This window comes from Malaclemys terrapin, chromosome 22 (assembly GCF_027887155.1).
Source record: "Malaclemys terrapin pileata isolate rMalTer1 chromosome 22, rMalTer1.hap1, whole genome shotgun sequence".
Classification (NCBI taxonomy): Eukaryota; Metazoa; Chordata; order Testudines; family Emydidae; genus Malaclemys; species Malaclemys terrapin.
The window spans coordinates 1,457,427-1,469,812 of NC_071526.1; positions in this window are offsets into that span (position 1 = coordinate 1,457,427).

Here is a 12,386-nt window from a genome sequence, read left to right on the forward strand (position 1 = left end):
CCTCACTCTCACAGACCTTGGGAGGCGGGCCGGTCCTCGCTTACAGACAACCCCCCAACCTGAAGCAAATACTCACCAGCAACTACACACCACACCACAGAAACACCAACCCAGGAACCTATCCCTGTAGCAAACCTCGTTGCCTACTCTGTCCCCATATCTACTCTGGCAACAGCATCAGAGGACCCAACCACATCAGCCACACCATCAGGGGCTCATTCACCTGCACATCCTCTAATGTCATATATGCCATCATGTGCCAGCAATGCCCCTCTGCCATGTACATTGGCCAAACGGGACAGTCCCTCCGCAAAAGAATAAATGGACACAAATCGGACATCAGGAATGGTAACATACATAAGCCAGTAAGTGAACACTTCAATCTCCCTGGTCATTCTATTACAGATTTAAAAGTCACTATCATTGAACAAAAAAACTTCAGAAACAGACTTCAAAGAGAAACAGCAGAACTAAAATTCATTTGCAAATTCAACACCATTAATCTGGGCTTGAATAGGGACTGGGAGTGGCTGGCTCACTACAGAAGCAGCTTTTCCTCTCCTGGAATTGACACCTCCTCATCTATTATTGGGAGTGGACTACATCCACCCTGATTGAATTGGCCCTGTCAACACTGGTTCTCCACTTGTGAAGTAACTCCCTGCTCTCCATGTGTCAGTATATAATGCCTGCATCTGTAACTTTCACTCTATGCATCCGAAGAAGTGAGGTTTTTACTCACGAAAGCTTATGCCCAAATAAATCTGTTAGTCTTTAAGGTGCCACCAGACTCCTTGTTGTTTTTGTAGATACAGACTAACACGGCTACCCCCTGATACTAGCTTCCCCATATGTAATTAATGGTAGCTTAAGTATATGTGAGCATGACTTGATCACATTGCTAGTGCGCAAACAGAATAAAGTCCCTAACTATGATATATATACTTAGTGCTTTAAAAGCTGGAAAAAATTATGAGTCAAAACAGCTGAGAGGAAGAATTTAATCAGAAAAAAGTAAATGATAACGGAATTATTTAAAAACACTTAACTTCATGCCCTGAAACCCACAATCTCACAATCAAGGAAGAAGATAGTGCTGGTTAAAAAGAATGACCTGGTTTAGAGGGGAAGTGAAGGCAGATATAAAAAATAAAAAAATATGTATAACAAATGGAAGAAAGAGAAAGCTCGTAGTAATGACTATAAATTGGGAGGTAGGACCTGTAGAAAATTGTTAAGGGAGGAAAAGGGACTCACCGAGAAATCTATGGCCAGCAGAGTTAAGGATACTAGGAAGGCTTTTTCTTAAAGCATATTAGGAACAAAAAGAATCCTGACAATGGTATTGGCCCATTATTAGATGAAAATGGTGGAATTATCAATAATAATGCAGAAAATGCAGAAGTGTTCAATAAATATTTCTGTTCTGTTTTGGGAAAAAACAAATGATGTCATCTCATCATTGATGATGATGACAATAATATTTCTACTCCACTAGTATCTCAGGAGGTTGTTAAACAGCAGTTAACTAAATTTAGACATTTTATAGTCAGCAGGGCCAGTTAATTTACATCCAAAAATTTTAAAAGAGCTGTCAGAAAAACTCACTGAGCCATTAATATTGATTTTCAATATGTCTTGGAATACTGGGGAAGTGTTCCAATATTTGAACAGGATAAACCGGATGATATAAATAATTAATTATAGGCCTGTCAGTCTGACATTGATCCTGCACAAAATAATAGAGCAGCTGATACAGGACTGGATTAATAAAGAATTAAAAGAGGGTTATATAACCAATGACAATTAACTTAGATTTATGGAAAACAGATCCTGTCAAACGAACTTGATAGATTTGTTGATGTAATATACACCTCTACCCCGATATAACGCTGTCTTCGGGGGCCAAAAATCTTACCGTGTTATAGGTGAAACCGCGTTATATCGAACTTGCTTTGAAAGATGAATGGAACAAGTGCAGAGAAGAGCTACTAGGATGATCAGGGGAATGGAGTGGAGACTGGAAGAGCTTGGCTTGTTTAGTTTCACAAAAAGATGGCTGAGAGTGGATATGATTGCTCCGTATAAATACATTGGGGGTAAATATCAGGGAAAGTGAAGAGCTAGTTAAGCTAAAGGACAGTGTTGACACAAGAACAAATGGATATAAACTGGTCACAAACAAATGCAGGATGGAAATTAGAAGAAAGTTTCTAACCAGTAGAGAGTGAGGGTCTGGAACAACCTCCCAATAGGTTTACAATTGTATGACAGGGTGGCTTGTGATGGTGGAGGACAGGACTCTACAACTCTGGGGCTTACTTATGGTTTATGTCTTATGTTCCTAACACTCATGCTTCAGGGTTTCATCTGACCACTGTCAAGGGTTAGGAAGGGACTTCCCCACCCAGGTATTCAAGGAGGGTTCTTTTAACTCCTTTTCCTGAAGCATCAGGGATGGCCACAGCAGGAGATGGGACACTGGGCGGGGTGGGCCAGTGCTCTGAGGTGACACCAAACTTTCTCTCTCTCAGGTGTTTGGCTGGCTGGTTTTTGCTCCTATACTCCTAAGGTCTAACTGGGGTCAGGAAGGAATTTTCCCCCAGGTCAGACTGGCTGTGACCGTGTGGGTTTTTTGCCTTGCTCTGCAACATGTGGGTGTGGGTCACTTGCCAGGATTATCTGGATATGTCTCACAATCATTTCTCTACCATTGTGGTATACCTTGGTCCCTCCTGTTCTTGACCTGTGGCATATAGTCTAGTCTCCATACTTTGGTCTCTGTGACAGAACCCTATATTCATCCTTTTTTACAAAACTATGATAAATTTTGTACAACGTATGCCCAGTGAGGTATCATTTGAAAACTCATAATCTACTGAACATTATTGTCCTGGTAAAATATGTGTGACAACGTTGTATGTAAATTATGCATTTCCACTGTATAACATTGCTGTGACATATTCCAAACTCAGAAAAGCAGGCCCAAGCTAGTTCTTCAGAGCCAAAAGACACATTGATGCCCCAGCCAAGTATCACCATAATCAAATGGACTATCATGAACAATCATCTGGTTAAGTGGCCATTCTTTGACAGGAAGGAGGGGTTGAGTGAGAACTTCACATATTAGAAATGGAAAACAGCTGGGAGTTCCTGTGTAAACAGACTGGCTGTCGCCTGAACCCCAATGGGAGATAGCACTCAAGGAGGGGAAAAGGTATAAAAATAAAGAACAAATCCCATGGCTCATCTCTCGCCTCCATTCCTCTCTGCTCATGGCATCAACAGCACCTGAAAGAACACTGAACTGCGGGAGGAGTCCTGTCCTGGAGATTTCCAGCCAATAAAGACTGTAAAGAGCATATGGTGAGGAAAAACCTTTGTTTTGAATCCATTTAGCTTGCTAAATTAGGTATTAGCTTGCAGCTTATATTTTTATTTTCTTTGTAACCAATTCTGACTTTTATGCCGCATTACTTGTAATCATTTTAAAGCTATCTTTCTGTAGTTAATAAACTAGTTTTATTGTTTTATCTAAACCAGTGTGTTTGGTCTGAAGTGTTTGTGAATCTCTACTTGAGATAACAAGGATTGTGCATATGATTTTTCATTGATGAAATTAAGGACTTTATATGAGTTTGCATTGGCCAGTAGAGAGCTGGACAAGAACAAAATGCACATTTCTGGGAGAAGGTTTGGGACTGGACAGTTGCTGGTGTCACCCTGTATGTAACTCACAAGTGGCCAGCCAGAGCATTCATGTAATTCAGCTGGAAGTTATTTTGCATTCTAGAGGCTGTGCGTGAGCAGGACTAAGATTGGTTGTTGTCACATCAAAGCAGTGTAAAAGACACCCCAGGTTGGAGATTTGAGGGGACACAGCTGTCCAAAAATCCAGATTATATTCTGAGGAATGTCACAGTCTCATTTCTATTGTTGGGTTTAGCGGGTGGGTGCTGAGTGGCGTTGGTGGCCTGTGATATACAGGAGATCAGACTAGATGATCTAGTAGTGGTCCCTTCTGGCCTGAAACTCTATGATTCTATGACTGTAAACTGCAGCAAAAAGCCATTTTGCTTTAATCAAATATATACGAAGCCACATAAATAGTGAAGAGCAGGAAGAGTTGAAAGATCAGTGATTCGATTAATAGTTTGAGTGATAAAGGAAATAATGTTAATGTAAGAGACTTCTGTAAGGTGTTTAATTTGGTACAGCATGACATTTTGATTAAAAAAAACTGAACAATATAAAATTACCACGACATACATTAAATGGATTAAAAACTGGCTAACTGATAAATCTCAAAATGTAACCATAAACAGGGAATCAGATACTTTTTATTGGGTTTCCCCAGGGATCTGTTCTTGGCCCTACATTATTTAACAACATTATCAGTGAACTGGAAGAAAACAAACCGTCACTGATAAAGTTTGCAGAAAACACAAAAATTGGGGGAGAGATAAATAATGAAGACGACCGGTCATCAATACAGAGCTATCTGGATCACTTGGTAAGTTAGATGCAAGCAAACAATGTGTTTGAATATGGCTAAATGTAAATGTCTACATCTTTATCCCGCCCCCTCCCACACCTTTTTTTTTCATGACAAAACATAACCATTTAAAAGAAAATCTTTCACCATAGGTCAGGTTTTCTAAACCTTTTATCATTATTGTTGCTCTCCTCTGGATTCTTTCTTATTTGTCAACATTGTTCTTAAAGTGTGGCATCCAAACCTGGACACTATACTCCAGTTGAGACCTCACCAATACTTACTAGACTGTAACAATTAGCTCCTGTTTACATGACGCTCCTGCTGATGCACCCTCAGAATATTAGCCTTTTTCACAACTCATTGACTCATATTCAATTTGTGATCTATTTTAACACCCAGATCCTTTTCAGCAGCACTGCTGCCTACAGTTGTTCCCCATTTTATTGTTGTGCGTTTGATTTTTCCTTCCTAATGTAGTATTTTGCACATCTTTATTGAATTTCATCTTATTTTATCTTATTCTCCCATTTATGAAGATAATTTTGAATTCTAATCCTGGCCTGCAAAGTGCCTGCAACCCCTCCTAGCTTGATCTCACCAACAAATTTTATAAGCATACTCTTCACTCCATTATTCATGTCCTTTGCATTTATCAGCATTGAATTTCATGTACCAACAAATTGTCCATTCAACTGGCTGAATTAGGTCTTTCTCAGGTTCCTCATAGTCCTCTTTGGTCATGACTGACCTAAGTTATTGTGTTTTCTGTAGATTTCACCACTTCACTCCTTCCCCTACCCTCTTGGCAGTGCCAATATGGAACCTTCTGCCACTGACCTTTTGTTTTGTGTATTTAAATCAGTGGAAGTAGGCACAACGGTTTGTATAGTGCTTAATACAATGGGATCCTTGTCCATGATGTGGGCTCCTGGGTGCTAATGATAATATAAATAAAGTTATGCAGGTGCTTAAGTTCTTTCCTAGACTGGGAGCTACAAATGACTTATTTAGCGTGGTGTGGCTGACTGGAGCACAAGTAGGACTAGGACATCCCTCAACCAAGAAAATGAAACCTGATTAACATTTTTATTCAGACTCTCTGGTTTTTAAAACCTATTTAAATAAGAGCTTGTCTATCCCTGGAGCTCTTCCTGACTAGCTCCAGGGGCACACTTATTCCAGAATAACAATTTAAGCTAAATCAGACAAGGCACTCAATGTATTTTCCATTGTAGGTCACCATTAAGGAACACTTTAATTCAAGGCGTCTCTAGCTTTCCCTAGTGCTAAGGGGCGTTCATTTGATTCTGCTGTAGCTGGTGATACAGCTGCTGGGAAGCACTCACCTTATTTTGTTCTGAGATTTGTCACAGCTAACTGGACTTTCCTTTCCATTTTTCTGTAGATGCGGTGGCACTCAGCTGCAGGGACTAGGCTCAGGCTGGCAATGGGTTTGAAACTCCCAGGCTCCTACTGTGACACCCTGACACCTTGATGTCATAGAATTGTTTTGTACAAAGTGTGCCTTGCGAGGTGTCATTCTAAACATCTTGATCTACTGAACATTAATATCTCGCAAAAAGAAGGAGGAGTAATTGTGGCACCTTAAAAACTAACAAATTTATTTAAGCATAAGCTTTTGTGGGCTAAAACCCACTTCATCGGATGCATGCAGTGGAAAATACAGTAGGAAGTTTTATATATACACACAGAGAACATGAAAAAATGGGTGTTGCCATACCAACTCTAACAAGAGTAATCAGTTAAGATGGGCTATTGTCAGCAGGAGAAAAAAAACTTCTGTAGTGATAATCAGGATGGCCCATTTCCAACAATTGACAAGGTGTGAGTAACAGTAAGGGGAATAGTTCTACTTTGTGTAATGACTCATCCACTCCCACTCTTTATTCAAATGGTGTCTAATTTGCTAATTGGATTGTATGTGCTGTCATTGTATGTGACATTATAAAGTTTTGCTATGCATGTGTTACTGAAAGATATTTTGTGAAGTTGGAAACACCCACACCAAGCCTTTCAGGTACAACAATGAAGAAGCTAGACAGTGCTAATGGCCCATCAACAAAGACAATGAACCATGGAAAAGCATATCCTCACCTGCAGACACTTCAGACAGCCTATAGATAATGGCTGCTATGACTCAGCAAGTCATGCAAGAGCATGTGACTGGTCCACATGATACTGAACTCCATTTTGGTACCTGTATTTTTCCATAAAAGGGCTGGGAACTTGGCTTAGAACAAAGGGGTTCCCACCCTATGGAGAGACTAAAAGATGGGGAGTGACATCATTTTGGGGCCTCACTCCCCATACAAGAGAACACCTGAGGAACAAAGACTGAACTGGGGGAAGTGCTGGTACAAGGCTAAAGGGATTTCTAGCCTGTGTACGGAAGCTGGGTGGACTGCTTGCATCATCAGGCAGGGTGAGATATTGCTGATTCAAATCCTATCTAATATATTAGGCTTAGACTGCAGTTTTGTTTATTTGCTCGGTAATCTTCTTTAATGTGTTTGCTATCACTTAAAAATCTATCTGTAGTTAATAAACTTGTTTTATGGTTTATCTTAACCAGTGTGTTTTTGAGTATTTGGGAAAATCTCAGCCAACTTAACAAAGGTGTTGTGCATATTCCTCTCCATGTGGAAGGAGAGATAAATTCATACTGGTTGGGTTTTTGAGCAGGGCAGGGTGGCACAACTCTGGATTCCTAGGCTGGGGAGCTGGTGATATTTTGGCTGTAGCCTCTCTATTGTTGGTTCATGCAGCGGCTGGCCAGAGCCTGCATGTAACTGCAGCTGGATGTATCCCTGCCACTATGAATGCTGGTGGGAATGTAGGATCAGGAGCAAGTGGCCTGTAGCTTTTCACAGCAGCACAGTGAGAGGGAACCCAGGCTAGCAAGTTAGAGGGCTCAGTGGTACCCCAGTTTTATGTTGCACCCTAGGTGGGACCTGCCACACCTACCATTCACATCATCAGATCTTGGCAGGCCCCACTCAGCTCTTCCGTCTCCAGCACAGATAAACAGAGTACCAGGCCCAACTGACCCCCACCATTCCCCAGTGTCTGCCAACTCTGTTTTGCGTATAGAAAGGCACACGGGACTCTGTCGCTGTGGGACGATGCTCAGATCTAACAGAGGCCTCTGCAAGGGGGAGATTTAGCTGCACCTACACACACTGTCCCAGCCTGAAAACTATGGGCACATTTACTGCTGGAGGGCAACTGGGTGAAGGAGCATGCTGTGGTGCTGTGTGGGGGAGAGGGGGAGAAAGAGAAGCATCTGATAGGAAACAGAACTTCTGGCATTCACAAAGATGTAGTGGTTCATTGCTACCCCATAACCTTGTGGCAGCTGCAATGCAATATCCCAGTGTGTATAAAATTTCTCAAGTAGCAGGAGAGCAGCTGTATGCATCCATTAAAAGTTACATTTCCTAGCCCTGAATAACTTGGGTTAAGACTGAAGGAGCTCAGTCAATTTAGGTTACTGAAGAGAAGGTTAAGAGGCAACTTAATCATAGTCTATAACAGGGGTCGGCCACCTTTCAAAAGTGGTGTGCTAAGTCTTCATTTATTCACTCTAATTTAAGGTTTTCCATGCCAGTAATAATTTTAACATTTTTAGAAGGTCTCTATGTCTATAATATTTAACTAAACTATTGTTGTATGTAAAGTAAATAAGGTTTTACAAATGTTTAAGAAGCTTCATTTAAAATTAAACTGAAATGCAGAGGCCCCCGGACCAGTGGCCAGGACCCGGGCAGTATGAGTGCCACTGAAAATCAGCTTGTGTGCGGACTTTGGCACGTGTGCCATAGGTTGCCTATCCCTGGTTTAGAAGTACCTTCACAGGGAGAAAATAACCAATACTGGAACTTTATTTTAATCTAGTAGACAAAGGCATAACAAGATGCAATGAGTGGGAGTTGAAGTCAGCAATGTTCAAAATGATTTTTTTTTTTTTTAAAGTGTAATAAACCATTAGAAGGGATGGGGCAAATTCTCTAATCTTAGAAGCCACTGGGTGTTTCTAAGATTGAACTAGAGCCTATCACAAATCATTGACCTAGATACAGGAATGTATACATATGTTTTAAACAAGGCAGTTTAACTTGCTTTTAGAAGATTTGGCTGAAAATGAACCCTTGATGGGACGTTTCATTAACTGAACCCAGGAATGGTTTGGTGGTGCCACCTGCAGATCTATTGTCTAATAAATCCACAGATGACTCCTCCCTGCTGTTAGAGATGGGACTGATATGCCCCACCTCAACAGCAATGACACAGCCCTTACCTTCCTTGAGATGTTGCTTTACTCCACATCATTCCCCTACCACATTCTCATAGTTTATGATAAATAACCTGATTCAAACCACCAAGGACATTTCAGCCTTGGTATTTAGGAAGGGTATTCAGCAGGGAGGAGGGTATTGAGAGGGTATTCAGAAGGGAGAAGGTAGATCAACACACAACTGTGAAACTCTTCACAGGGAGGTTTCCATAAGACCAGCCATACTGGGTCAGACCCAAGGTCCATCTAGCCCAGTATCCTGTCTTCCAACAGTGACCAATGCCAGGTGCCCCAGAGGGAATGAACAGAACAGGTAATCATCACATGATCCACCCTGTCCCCCATTCCCAACTTCTGGCAAAGATTAGGTACACCATCCCCATCCTAATAGCCATGGATGGACCTATCCTCCATGAATTTATCTAGTTCTCTTTTGAGCCCTGTTATAGTCTTGGCCGTCACAACATCCTCTGGCAAAGAGTTTCACAGGTTGACTGTGCATTGTGTGAAGAAATACTTCCTTTTATTTCAAACCTGCTGCTTATTGATTTCGTTTGGTGACCCTTAGTTCTTGTGTTATGAGTAAATAATTCCTTATTTTCTCCACATCAGTCACTATTTTATAGACCTCAATCATATCCCCCATAGTCTCTTTTCCAAGTTGAAGAGTCCCAGTCTTATTAATCTCTTTTCATACGGAAGCCATTCCTTAACTCTAATACGCCCTTTTGTCACCCTTCTCTGAACCTTTTCCAAATCCAATATATCTTTTTTGAGATGGGGCAACCAAATCTGCACACAGTATTCGAGATGTGGGCATATAGCGGTAATATGATATTTTCTGTTTTTCTATCCCTTTCTTAATGATTCCCAACATTGTTTGCTTTTTTGACTGCCGCTGCACATTGAGTGGATGTTTTCAGAGAACTATCCACAATGACTCCAAGATCTCTTTCTTGAGTGGCAAATCATTTTATATGTATAGTTGTGATTATGTTTTCCAATGTGCATTACTTTGCATTTATTAACACTGAATGTCACATGCCATGCTGTTGCCCAGTCACCCAATTTTGAGAGATCCTTTTGTAGCTCTTCACAGTCTGCCTGGGACTTAACTATCTTGAGTCGTTTTGTATCATCTGCAAATTTTGCCACCTCACTGTTTACCTCTTTTTCCAGATCATTTATGAATATGTTGAATAGGACTGGTCCCAGTATAGACCCCAGGGAGACACCACTATTTACCTCCTCTCTTCTGAAAACTGACCATTTATACCTATCCTTTGTTTCCTGTCTTTCAACTAGTTACCAATCCATAAGAGGACCTTCCTTCTTATCCCATGAGAGCTTACTTTGCTTAAGAACCTTTGGTGAGGGACCATGTCAAAGGCTTTCTGAAAATCTAAGTACACTATATCCACTGGATCCCCCCTTGTCCACATGCTTGTTGACCCCCTCAAAGAATTGTAGTAGATTGGAAATCATGCCTCACCATTTACAAAAACTCTTCCAACAAATTATGTTCAACTAGGTGTCTGATTTATTTTTTTTACTATAATTTCAACCAGTTTGCTCAGTACTGAAGTCAGGCTTACCGGCCTGTAATTGCAGGGAGCACCTCTAGAACCCTTTTTAAAAATTGGGTTTACATTAGGTATGTTCCAGTCATTTAATACAGAATCTGATTTAAATAATATATTACAGACTACTTTTAGCAGTTCTACAATTTCACCTTTGAATTCCTTCAGAACTCTTGGTTGAATACCATCTGGTCCTGGTGACTTATTACTGTTTAATTTATTAATTTGTTCCAAAGCCTTCTCTGACACCTCAATCTGGGGCAATGCCTCAGATTTGTAACCTAAAAAGAATGGCTCTGGTTTGGGAATCTCCCTCACATCCTCAGACGTGAAGACCAATGCAAAGAATTCATTTAGTTTCTCCGCAATGGCCTTATTGTCCTTGAGTGTTCCTTTAGGCTCTTGATTGTCCAATGGCCTCACTACCTGTTTAGCAGACTTCCTGCTTCTGTACTCAAAGTTTTGTTGTTGTTTTTGTTTGTTTGTTTTTAAATAGAGTCTCTGGCTAGCTGTCCTTCAAATTCTTTTTTGGCCTTCCTATTTGTATTTTTACACTTCATTTGCCAGACTTTATGCTCCTTTCTATTTTCCACACTAGGATTTAACTTCCACTTTTTAAAGGATGCCTTTTTGCCTCTAACTGCTTTTACTTTGTTCTTTAGCCTTGGTGGCACTTTTTTGGTTCTTTTACTATGTTTTTTTTTAATTTGGGGTTTACATTTAAGTTGAGCCTCTATTATGGTGTCTTTAAAAAGTTTCCATGCAGCTTGCTGGGATTTTACTTTTGGTGCTGTACCTTTTAATTTCTCAGAGGGGTAGCCGTGTTAGTCTGGATCTGTAAAAAGCAACAAAGTCCTGTGGCACCTTATAGACTAACAAATGTATTGGAGCATAAGCTTGTGTGAGTGAATACCCACTTCGTCAGACACATGTAATGGAAATTTCCAGAGGCAGGTATAAATATGCAGGCAAGAATCAGTCTAGAGATAACTAGGTTAGTTCAATCAGGGAGGATGAGGCCCTCTTCTAACAGTTGTGGTGTGAACACCAAGGGAGGAGAAACTGCTTCTGTAGTTGGATAGCCATTCACAGTCTTTGTTTAATCCTGAGCTGATGGTGTCAAATTTGCAAATGAACTGAAGCTCAGCAGTTTCTCTTTGAAATCTGGTCCTGAAGTATTTTTGCTGTAGGATGGCTACCTTTAAATCTGCTAGTGTGTGTCCAAGGAGGTTGAAGTCAGTTTTAAGGTTATAAACTAAGTCAAGAACTTCCCAGCTCATTCTGCCCAGCACTAATGAGAAGAGCCTGCAGGGTCAGGATACTCTGTTTCCTTTAATTCATCAAATTTTCCCACATAGGTACCAGTAAACATGCCGACCTCAACATCTTGTCCCAGATCTTGAACTTTCATTTCTATTAAGTTGATAGGGTTGACTGATTTTTTCATCTCTGTGGATACTGCTATATTGGAATGTTGGTAAACTGCACTGAGAAGACAGTAAAGGAAAAGGAATCCACTTCTGTCTCTAGTAAGGTATGCATTCAGAATTAAAAATAAAGTCCAGCTGATTGTTATGACTGGCCAGAACAGCTCCCATAGGTGAAAGGGACTATAAACTGCATCTGTGCCTGCATTTTGTATGGCAATTCCCTTTCTCCACATTTTTGGTACCTAACACTCAATGCCTGAAGTCAGTTCAGCACATACTTTTGGCACAAGCAGCGAGTGTTGCAGTTGTGGACATCTGCATTCCGGCAGGTATTTCGATTAACTTTTTTTTTTTTTTTAATTGCACCACTGCAGCTAACAGTAAAACCAAGATGATACTAAATTCCTCTTTCAGTCACTGATGTAAGTTCAAAGTAAGTGACTCTTTTACACTACTGTAATTCCAATCAGGACTTGGCCCTTAATTGGGGCAAAGAGACATGATCTCAACCAAGAACGTTAGAGTTTAATTGTTTTGATTTGTTTTGGGGATTCTCCCCCACC